Genomic DNA, 12,305 nt, shown 5'->3' on the forward strand with positions numbered 1-12,305 from the left:
GACCTTCTGTTAAGAACCGAGTTTAAATTAAATTTCGCTTATGTTCTGAAGATTAAACTATGAGCCATAGTGGAGTCATAGAAGAATGAAGATAGTGATGTGTGTGTGTGATATCTGAGAATTTATTTTAAATTATTTCTTAAAAATATTGCAGTCCAAGTTTTGAAGATGACATGGTAGGTTTTCATCCCTGTCAAAGCTGTTTCTAGACTCTAGTCAGTATAGAAAATATAACTGATGTATCAAATGGAAGTGTTAGCAGCTTAGCCAGTGCTGAAAATATAATGCCTGTTTCAAAATGTTGAATTACCTTTGAGGCAAAGATCAAATGGTCTAAACATCAGAAAATGTAAAACTTCTAACAAGAGAAAAATTACTCTTCCCTGTTTAAAAATATAAAAAAATATTATTGACATGTAGCAAAAGATCCTTTTGGATGAGACAAAAAATTATTCTTTCTATGAAAACATTGGCAATTTTCAAAAGATTTTAAACAAAAAACACATAATACTGGCAGTCAAATTTCTCAAGACTGGTTTTCTTACCCTTTATACGTATGACTGTAACTCAAGTGCCAGAATCAGAGGCAATTGCTTCAAAATACTTTCGGATTTTTAATATTCTCAGCACTAAAAATAAACATATCCCCAATAAGTGAGCTATAAAAACAATGTATAAGTTAAATCTGAAAGCATCAGAGCAAATATTCCTGTTTGCTTTCTACAATGCTCCCAATTCTGAAGGAATGAAAGTAGGGTCCATGATGAACTTTAATCTTCAAATTTGTATTGACTATTTTAAAGCATTTCTTTATTAAGAATCACATGGAAAGTCTCTAGCCACTAAATTCAAATTCTTCAAGCTGAGACTTTTCAATCCATCAACTGGATCCATAACTACAAGTTACAATTTACTGTCTTATTTATTTTGGGGGGCTCCAAAATCACTGCAGACAGTGATTGCAGCCATGAAATTAAAAATCACTTGCTCCTTGGAAGGAAAGCTATGACAAACCTAGACAGCATATTAGAAAGCAAAGACATCAATTTGCCAACAAAGGTCCCTATAGTCAAAGCTATGGTTTTCCCAGTAGTCATGTATGGATGTGAGATTTAGACCATAAAGAATACCAAAGAATTGATGCTTTCAAATTATGGTGCTAGAGAAGATGCTTGAGAGTCCCTTGGACAGCAGAAGATCAGTCAATCTTAAAGAAAATCAACCCTGAATATTTACTGGAATGACTGATTCTGAAGCTGAAGCTCCAGTACTTTGGCCACACTGATGCAAAGAGCCGACTCTTTGGAAAAGACCCTGATGCTGGGAAAGACTGAGGGCTGGAGGAGGGGTGGCAGAGGATAATATGGTTGGATAGCAAAGTCCGTGGATATGAATTTGAGCAAACTTTGGGAGATGGTGAAGGTCAGGCAAGCCTGGTATGCAGTCCATGAGGTCACAGAGTCAGACATGACTAAGTGACTGAACAACAACTCAAATTTTATGAATTTGAATATTTTTACACTAACTTCTCCCCAAAAAAAGCCCATATGAAACCAAAAGCATAAAGAAACTTATTCTCAGGCAACAAGGCTTATAAGCACTCATTGTCTCCTTCCCCCATTGCCCTGCTCACACAGTACTGAGAAGTAAGCAAGCCCTGACAACTCTCTTCTAGGATCCACCAGTCCCTTCTCTGAATCCCTACGCTTCATCACGAGCCATCCCTGGTTCATCCCTGCAGCGGGATTTATTGAGCAGCTACGATGCACTGAGCTTTACTTTAGGTACTTGGGAGGCAAAGACGCACTGAAACACAGCACTTGCCCTCTGGCAGCTTAGAGTCCATCCAACCCACCAAGAAAGGCAGAAGCACCACTTGTGCAGAACTGTAGGTTACACAGAAATACCGATTTCTTAAATAGTGCAAATACAGGGAGTTCCCTGGCAGCCAGTGTGTGTGTGTGTGTGGTGTGTGTGTGTGTGTGGTGGGTGGGGGTGTGTGTGTGTGTGTGTGTGGTGTGTGTGGGTGGGGGTGTGTGTGTGTGGCTTCCCTGGTAGCTCATCTAGTAAAGAATCTGCCTGCAATGCGGCAGACCTGGGTTCGATCCCTGGGTCAGGAATATATATATATATATATAAAATACATGTGTTCATATTATATATAGATATATATGTGCCTGAGAAATATATATTTCTATGACAGAGGGAGATGCGAGTTGCTGGTCTCCCTTCAGGGCAGGACTTGCTGTTTCCGCTGCTAGAAGGGCTGTGCATGGACATCCCCCAGCTGTCCCCCTCCCAGGGATGTCCCAACCCCCTCACTCAAGGTGCACCATGCCCGTGGCAGCCGCATCCAGCGAGTGACTGAAGGTGAGTCTGTTGGTCCCCACACCCTGCCCTCCTCGGGCAGACTAAGCTGCCAGAGGGGACGGCTGTCCTGCAGGCTTGCACACAGCCCCTCCTCTCACCTCAGTGTGGCTGCCCCCTCCCTTCCACAGGGTGGATTCCAAGGGCACTTTTCTAAAAAAAGAAAAAAAAAAAAAAAAAAAAAAAAAACAGAAACCCTGCTGCCAGAATCTGCTTCTTGGAAAAAACCAACTGGCAACACTTCTTAAATGAGTTTTAAAAAGGAACTATGGTTACCAAATGATCCAGCAATCCCACTCCTGGGCAAATATCCAGACAAAACTCCAGTAATTCAAAGAGACACATGCATCCCAGTGTTTGCAACAGCACTATTCACAACAGCCAAGACACGGAAGCAACCTAAATGTCCACTGAGAAATGAATGGATGAAGAAATGGTTGAACAGATATACAATGGAATATTGCTCAGCCATCTAAAGAATGAAAAATCCCATTTGCAGCAACACAGATGAATCTAGAGAGCATCATGCTTGGTGAAACAAGTCAGACAGAGAAAGACAAATACCGCATGATATCACTTACGTGTGGAATCTAAAATATAACACAAATAAACTTCACTACCAAACAGAAACAGACTCACAGACACAGAAAACAAACTTCTAGTTACCAAACAGGAAGGGGGGGGTGGGGTATAAATTAGGACTTTGATATTCACAGAAAACCACCACCATATATAAAATAACCAACAAGGACCTAGTGTATAGCACAGGGAACTATCATGAATATCTTATAATAACCTATAATGGAAAACAATATACGTATATGTTGTTTTCGCTTTTTAGTTGCTAAGTCATGTCCAACTGTGTGAGCCCCCATGGGTCCCGCCAGGCTCCTCTGTCCATGGGACTTCCCAGGCAGGAATAGTGAAGTAGGTTGCCATTTCCTTCTCCAGGGGATCTTCCTGACTCAGGAATGGAACCCGTGTCTCCTGCCTGCATTGGCAGGTGGATTCTTTACCACTGAGCCACTAGGGAAGCTATAGACACATACACATGCGTGCACACACACAAACACACACACATATACATCACTGAATCACTTTGCTGAATGAAACACAAGAAGCAAATACACTTATAAATCAGAAAAATGAACCACGGCTCTAGCTTTCTGCATTGGAATGTGACTGTCAGGAGTATGTACTGGAGACCACTACATTACATTCAATAACAGTGATTCATAATAGCAGCACAGACCAACCTGGGGCACACCCAGTGTCAGCTCGAAGGGATCTGTAGCCCCTGGCTTACTCAGTCCCCACGGAAGCCCTATGAGTGGACCTGTCATTGCTCCCTTTCATCTGCTGGGAGACGAGCAGGGCAGGGCATCCCTCAAGCTCCTGCTCTTCCTGTGGCGCTCCCAGGCAGTGTGACCCCCAGCCTGGCCTCCTGGCCACCCTCTCACCCCACTTCTCTCACCCTCTGGTGTATTCACAGCACCGCTAGTATCTACTGTGGAATGACACAGTACAAGCACTGTCCGATGATAAATGACACCTGCCATTGGGAAGCCTGGACATGCCAACCCTGCTCTGGGTCCTCAACAGCCTCGAAGGATTGTCCTAACGTCTCCCTGAGTGAGACCTGACTTGGGAGTCCTGTTTCACTAAAAAGAAAGCAAGTTAGATTACATGACTTAAAGTCACACCTCACAAGTAGCAGAGTGCCCTCAAATGTAGCATTTCTGTCTCTAAAACAAGTCATCTCAAAGTTCAGTTAGCTATTTAGATTGATGTACCGCACAATTGCACTTATCTCACACGCTAGTAAAGTAATGCTCAAAATTCTCCAAGCCAGGCTTCAGCAATACGTGAACCGTGAACTTCCTGATGTTCAAGCTGGTTTTAGAAAAGGCAGAGGAACCAGAGATCAAACTGCCAGCATCTGCTGGATCATGGAAAAAGCAAGAGAGTTCCAGAAAAACATCTATTTCTGCTTTATTGACTATGCCAAAGCCTTTGACTGTGTGGATCACAAGAAACTGTGGAAAATTCTGAAAGAGATGGGAATACCAGACCACCTGGCCAGCCTCTTGAGAAACCTGTATGCAGGTCAGGAAGCAACAGTTAGAACTGGGCATGGAACAACAGACTGGTTCCAAATAGGAGAAGGAGTCCGTCAAGGCTGTATATTGTTACCCTGCTTATTTAACTTCTATGCAGAGCATATCAAGAGAAACGCTGGACTGGAAGAAACACAAGCTGGAATCAAGATTGCCGGGAAAAATATCAATAACCTCAGCTATGCAGATGACACCACCCTTATGGTAGAAAGTGAAGAGGAACTCAAAAGCCTCTTGATGAAAGTGAAAGAGGAGAGTGAAAAAGTTGGCTTAAAGCTCAACATTCAGAAAACTAAGATCATGGCATCTGGTCCTATCACTTCATGGGAGATAGATGGGGAAACAGTGGAAACGGTGTCAGACTTTGTTTTCTGGGCTCCAAAATCACTGCGGATGGTGATTGCAGCCATGAAATTAAAAGACGCTTGCTCCTTGGAAGGAAAGGTATGACCAACCTAGATAGCATATTAAAAAGCAGAGATATTACTTTGCCAACAAAGGTCTGTCTAGTCAAGGCTATGGTTTTTCCAGTAGTCATGTATGGATGTGAGAGTTGGACTGTGAAGAAAGCTGAGTGCCAAAGAATTGATGCTTTTGAACTGTGGTGTTGGAGAAGACTCTTGAGAGTCCCTTGGACTGCAAGGAGATCCAACCAATCCATCCTAAAGGAGATCAGTCCTGGGTGTTCACTGGAAGGACTGATGCTAAAGCTGAGGCTCCAGTACTTTGGCCACCCCATGCGAAGAGTTGACTCATTGGAAAAGACTCTGATGGTGGGAGGGATTGGGGGCAGGAGGAGAAGGGGATGACAGAGGATGAGATGGCTGGATGGCATCACTGACTCGATGGATATGAATTTAAGTGAACTCCAGGAGTTGGTGATGGACAGGGAGGCCTGGCGTGCTGCAATGCATGGGGTTGCAAAGAGTCAGACACGACTGAGCAACTGAACTGAACTGAACTATATTTAATCCGGTGGCTCAGCAGTAAAGAGTTTGCCTGCAATGCAGGAGATGGGGGTTTGATCCATGAGTCAGGAAGATCCCCTGGGGAGGACCTGGCAACCCACTGCAGTGTTCTTGCTTGGGGAATCCCACGGACAGAGGAGCCTGGCGGGCTACAGTCTGTGGGGTCGCAAAGAGCCGGACACAGCTTAGCAACTAAACAACAACAATCTATGAAAAACCTTTCACCTAAAATGGGCTAAAGTTACTATCTTGGGTATCCATCATTTTTAGTTCTTTCATCTGAGACACTCTCCGAACATCCCAGAAACATGGAAAAACGCACTGACCCCCTCTGTCAATGAGCACAGCCCTAGCTATGACCCAGGACCTTCTCTCCTAAACCCAGAGGACTTGAACAGGCTCCATGCACATTTTGGATCCCCCTGACTGTGTCCTGGAGCTTCTACCCCAAATAAAGACAGAACATATTCTTCCATTTTCATCCGACACGCTGTGAATGAACCACATTATGCATTTGACTCTGCTTTTAGGGTGTTCTTGCCAATTCTACAAAATCCCAGTTCACAATGTATAATAAGATAATGTCCTATTCTGCCTCTTGAAGATGGATTTAATTTCTAAGAGACCATTGAGGCTTTTGGCCCAAGAATAACGGATTTAATTTGGATTAAATTTAGCAAGCAGCAGTCTCTCCTAGGGTAGGAATAAGGGACTGGGTGAGGGGGTACAGGATGTTTTCCTTTATGTCATTTCTTTTCAAGGAAGTGGAATTACATGACTTTGTCACCTTGGGAAATACAGGGTTATAAATTCCTCCTGATAAAAAAAGGGGGAAAAGGCATCGGAATCACTTTGCCATGACCAAAGCAGGCTGTGAGAGAGGAAGAAGAGTTCCAATCCCTACCCCCAGGCAATGCCAGCTTTCCGTTGACAGCCGCAAAGAATAGGGCTTCTGCGGCTCACTTCCTGCCTTCAGAAACGCACTCACTGTTCATCTCTATTATCTGCTGCCTGAAAAACGGTCTCCTAGCAGCAAAAGGTGAGCTGGCCCTCTGGGATTGGTTTCAAATATAAATGACTTAGGTCCTCATCCAAGGTGACCTGTGGCTGACGCCCTTCTCATCCACCCCAACCCCCTCAAGGGCACTTCATTTTTGCTTTATTACTTTTTCCCTCCAAGGGGAGGTTGTGGTCCAGAAAAAAAATGCTACCAATCAATGGAGACTCCTGATGATGGGGCCAGATGTGTGCCCTCTCTCAGGTCCACCTGCATCTGTTTCTCCCTTGCTGGACACCGGGCCCCTCGGTGGTGCCTGGAAGAGGCTTCAGGAAGGCTGCTGTGAGACCCTCTAAGAACAAGAAGAGCAGGGACAAATCCCACAGGGCATGACTTAGCCATCTCTTTACTGTTGTGGATAGCTGTCAGCCCCCTGCACAAAATGTTTGCATCTCCTTCCCCAGGAGGCAGGTTCACCCTCCTGCATGATCTGCTGTGGAAATTGCAACCGTTCACCTTTTTCTGGAGAGTTACAACCAAAAACCACAGTGACAATAGCCTCATCTTTCAAAAACTCCAGTAAGAATCATGGAATTCATCACAAAGGAAGTAACAAATGTCCCTGAAGTAACTTCTAATGATGCAATTCCACAGTCATTTAAAAAACAATGATTGGCAGCTCAAATTCACAAGATATAGGACAGAAAAGAGATGCTTAGCTTCTGCAAAATCAGGTCACATCCGTCACACTGAGCCGTCCAGCATGACTATTCGGTGTGACTTTCTACCAATGGAGGCCCAGGTTCCATGGAGGAGGCTGGAAAAGGCATTGCAACAGCTTAGATTCAAAAGCTACCTGCCTGCATTGTTACACTGTTACCGAGTCAAAGCTTACACTGCTTACTACATAACAGGCAAATAAATTAAGAGAGGAGGAATCAGGGCAAGGAATAGTGACTTTTCCAGAAAGCCAGCAGACCAAGAAGATTGTGGACTAGTGTCCCAAAGAACCATCTTCCCAAAGTTGGAATTCAGGCTTCCTTTACATTAAAAGCGGAGAGGGAATGGCAGGTTGTTGTAAACTTCTTCATGCAGGAATCCTTTGTTCTGTTCTTGAAGATCTGTTTACAATGCTTTTATAAGCCTCTAAGAAGACAAATATTATTCTCTGTTCTGCAACTTCTTATCTCTATATACATGGGAAAGTGTTATACCCTTAAAGATCAGAGACTTGAGAACGGGCTCTCCTATGTGTTTCAGGCTATAGGCAACACTGACTTGTAACAAAAACAATACAGATGTTTAAGAAAAAGAAACAGATCTTCCCCTGTACAGTAATTGATCTTTGTGACAACCTGTGAAATCCCTCTTTTACAGAGGAAACACAGGTTCACAGACACTGGGCCTTTGCTCAGGCAGCTATAGCCAACAGAGGCAGAACCGGAAGCAAACTTGAATATTCCTGCAAAGCCAATGTGGTTTTGCCATTGGACTTTAGTGACATATTAACTTCTGTGAGGGTTTTGCATTAAAGTTCAATTTTCCTCAGTTATCCTAAACTGTCTGCCTGCCTACTGATTCGCTTCAGTCATATCTGACTCTTTGCACCCCCAGGGATTGTAGCCCGCCAGGCTCCTCTGCCCATAGTATTCTCCAGGCAAGAACACTGGAGTAGGCTGCCATGCCCTCCTCCAGGGGATCTGACCCAGGGGTCGAACCTGTGTCTCTTGAGTTTTCCGCATTGGCAGGTGAGTTCTTTACCACTAGCACCACTCAGAAAACCCTATCTAAACTATTTCCTTAAAACGTTTCAAATGAGAAGAACTTTTCATCAGATAAAGTGGTGGCTGTGCGGGTGTCCATGAATTAGAATTACCATACTTTTAAATGAGAAGCTGATTGACCAAGCACTATTTAAATTAAAAAGATGACAATGTGGTGATGCTCTCACTGCAGCTAGTGTAGGTCAATTATGTGAGCACTTCATAAATGAAACTTTATTGCTATTTTATAATTAGTTTTTTTATAATTAGATTCACCAGAGACTTATTCACCTCTGGGAAGAGGTACAAGTTTTGAAGAAGAGCAAAGTGAAAGAAAATGTCATCACTCATAGAAAATAAAATTTGAAGCAAAGATAAAAATAAAATTCACATGCACATAGGAATCAATTCACACACATATAAGATTCAATTGTTCTCTTAAAAAACAATCAGATTTCTTGGGCCCTAAAGATATGAATCCAATAGATCTCAAGGAGGTTCTAGGAAGGTTTCATTTGTGTGCTGTTCTCCATTGGACAGTGACTGGAAGGTTTGGGGAGGAAGCAGGTTTTCAGATAAGAGCTGAAGTTTAGAATTTGCAGGATGAGATAAGGTAACTCTCCCTAGTACTGCCTTTGAGTAGGAACACTATTAGCTGTGGGCTTCCCCTGTGGCTCAATAGCAAAGAATCCACCTGCCAATGCGGGGGAACAGGAGATGCCAGTTCAATCGCTGGGTCAGGAAGATCCCCTGGAGGAGGAAATGGCAACCCACTCCAGTATTCTTGCCTGGAAAACGCCATAGTGAGGGGAGCTCAGTGGGCTACAGTCCGTGGGGTTGCAAAGAGTCAGACACGACTATACGACTGAGAAAGCACACATTGTTAGCAGTAACATATGATTAAGTTCTGCTTTCAGATATCATTGAGAGTGATAATAAATTAGTGGACACTAATTTGACTAGCTTTTAGGCTGATGCTTCTTTATTGCCTCTTACTATTTGTAGCTACAATGAAACCTCATTAATAGAGAATTTCATGGACTGAAATGACCCTCTCAATGATTTTTTAAAAAATGGTTAGTGGAAGCAATAAGGATTTTTTGACCATCAATTTAGCGAACAGTTTCCTTTTAGTATAAAAGAGACAGAGAAGTCCGTATATTACCTGTAGGAATGTACATTTCTGTAATGTTTCAATCATTCTAGAAAATAATTTGGAAATTTGTCCTAATAGTTTCCAAAAACTTTAGCTTAGCAATATAAGTTAAATCCTGAAGAAAAATGTGCATGAAGATCTATAAACAAATGTTTATAGTAGCAAAAATCTGCAGAGAGTATGTAAGTGAAAAGAAAGTGAAAGGCGCTCAGTCATGTCGGACTCTTTGCCACCCCATGGACTGCAGCACCCCAGGCTTCCCTGTCCATCACCAACTCCCAGAGCTTGCTCAAACTCATGTCCATCAAACCAGTGATGCCATCCAATCACCTCATCCTCTGTCATCCCCTTCTCCTGCCTTCAATCCTTCCCAACATCAGGATGTTTTCCAATGAGTCAGTTCTTCGCATCAGGTGGCCAAAGTATTAGAGTGTCAGCTTCAGCATCAGTCCTTCCAATGAATATTCAGGACTGATTTCCTTTAGGATTTACTAGTTTGATCTTCTTGCAGTCCAAGGGACTCTCAAGAGTCTTCTCCAACACCACAGTTCAAAAGCATCTCAGCTTTCTTTATAGTTCAACTCTCACATCCATATATGAGATGTGAAAACCTACTTCCTCCCCACTACTGGAAAAATCATAGCTTTGACGAGACGAGCCTTTGTCAGCAAAGTAATCTCTTTGCTTTTTAATATGCTGTCTAGGTTGATCATAGCTTTTCTTCCAAGGAGTAAGTGTCTTTTAATTTCATGGCTGCAGTCAACATCTGCAGTGATTTTGGAGCCCCAAAAAATAAACTCAGCCACTGTTTCCATTGTTTTCCCATCTGTTTGCCATGAAGTGATGGGAACAGATGCCATGATCTTAGTTTTCTGAATGTTGAGCTTTAAGCCAACTTTTCCACGCTCCTCTTTCACTTTCATCAAGAGACTCTTTAGTTCTTCTTCGCTTTCTGCCATAAGGGTGTTATCATCTGCATATCTGAGGTTATTGAAATTTCTCCCGGCAATCTTGATTCCAGCTTGTGCTTCATCCAGCCCAGCATGAGGTACTCTGCATATTAAGTTAAATAAGCAGGATGACAATATACAGCCTTGATGTACTCCTTTCCCAATTTGGAACCAGTCTGTTGTTACATGTCCGGTTCTAACTCTTGCTTCTGGACCTGCATACAGATTTCTCAGGAGGCAGGTAAGATGATCTGGTATTCCCATCTTTTTAAGAATTTTCCACAGTTTGTGATGATCCACATAGTCAAAGGTTCTGGCATAGTCAATAAAGCAGATGTTTTTCTGGAACTCTCTTGCTTTTTCAATGATCCAACGGATGCTGGCAATTTAATCTCTGGTTCCTCTGTCTTTTCTAAAACCAGCTTGAACATCTGGAAATTCGCAGCTCATGTACTGTTGAAGCCTGGCTTGCAGAATTTTGAGCATTACTTTGCTAGTGTGTGAGATGAGTGCAATTGTGCAGCAGTTTGAACATTGTTTGGTATTGCCTTTCTTTGGGACTGGAATGAAAACTGACCTATTTCAGTCTTGTGGCCACTGCTGAGTTTTCTAAATTTGCTGCCATATTGAGTGCAGCACTTTCACAGCATCATCTTTTAGGATTTGAGTTAGTTCAGCTGAGCTATAGATGGCCACAAACAGGGAAATAAGAAAATTATGATTTATTGGAATATAGAATAGAATACATTTCTTTTTAAATTTCTTATAAAAGTTTAAAATAATATTTTAAAAAAAGCTTTCCAAGGAAAGTTAATGCTTTAAAATCATCTTAAACTAAGGTACTACTTTTAACTAGGTTAACCAAAAATGAAAAAAAAAAAAGCACCTCTAAAAAGAGATCATAAAAAATATTCCAAGGTATTAAAAGACTTATCTTTAAAAGGTGAGATTGTGAATAATTAGCATTTGTTTGGTTTTACATTTTTCAGGCTTTCCCCAGGGGAAAGTATGTCTTTTATAATTTTATAAGTAATTTTCTTTTTTTTTTTAATGGAGAATTTTATTTTATTTTATTTTATTTTTAAATCTTTAATTCTTACATGCGTTCCCAAACATGAACTCCCCTCCCACCTCCCTCCCCATAACATCTCTCTGGGTCATCCCCATGCACCAGCTCCAAGCATGCTGTATCCTGCATCAGACATAGACTGGCGATTCAATTCTTACATGATAGTATACATGTTAGAATGTCATTCTCCCAAATCATCCCACCCTCTCCCTCTCCCTCTGAGTCCAAAAGTCCATTATACACATCTGTGTCTCTTTCCCTGTCTTGCATACAGGGTCGTCATTGCCATCTTCCTAAATTCCATATATATGTGTTAGTATACTGTATTGGTGTTTTTCTTTCTGGCTTACTTCACTCTGTATAATCGGCTCCAGTTTCTTCAAAAAAAGGAAGACATGCTTTCTTTTCAATGTAAGACAGGCCAAATTTCTGGGTCAGGAAGATCCCCTGGAGAAGGTATAGGTTACCCACTCCAGTATTCTTGGGCTTCCCTGTGGCTCAGATGGCAAAGTATCTACTTGCAATACAGGAGACCTGGGTTCAGTCCCTGGGCTGGGATGATCCCCTGGAGAAGGTCATGGCAACCCACTCCAGTATTCCTGCCTGGAGAATCCCCATGGACAGAGGAGCCTGGAGGGCTGCGGCCCATGGGGTCGCAAAGAGTTGGACATGGCTGAGCAACTAAGCACCGCACAGCAGAGGCCATAGTTACAGATTTTCTCCTAAATGCATTAAAAAATGAAGATAAAATATCGTTTCTTGATTTTTGATGTCTCACAGTGTGTCAGCTGGCTTCCCATAGGACAAGCCAGAGAGAAGGCACCATAGGGACAAGCCACTGTCTCCTTGTCCCTGACCCAAGAAGGGGGATTCCATGGTCTCTGCCAACATTCATTCAATCAGAACACGGTCCAGAGT

The 12,305-nt window shown here is 42.5% G+C and overlaps 1 protein-coding gene across 1 annotated transcript in view; it reads left to right on the forward strand.

Moving 5' to 3' along the window:
* Positions 1 to 12,305, forward strand: part of GALNTL6 (polypeptide N-acetylgalactosaminyltransferase-like 6) — a 1,585,403-nt gene that overhangs the window by 1,389,803 nt on the left and 183,295 nt on the right. The gene's annotated exons all lie outside the window — the stretch shown is intronic.

Source organism: Capra hircus, chromosome 8 (genome assembly GCF_001704415.2).
Source record: "Capra hircus breed San Clemente chromosome 8, ASM170441v1, whole genome shotgun sequence".
In the NCBI taxonomy this organism is placed as follows: domain Eukaryota; kingdom Metazoa; phylum Chordata; class Mammalia; order Artiodactyla; family Bovidae; genus Capra; species Capra hircus.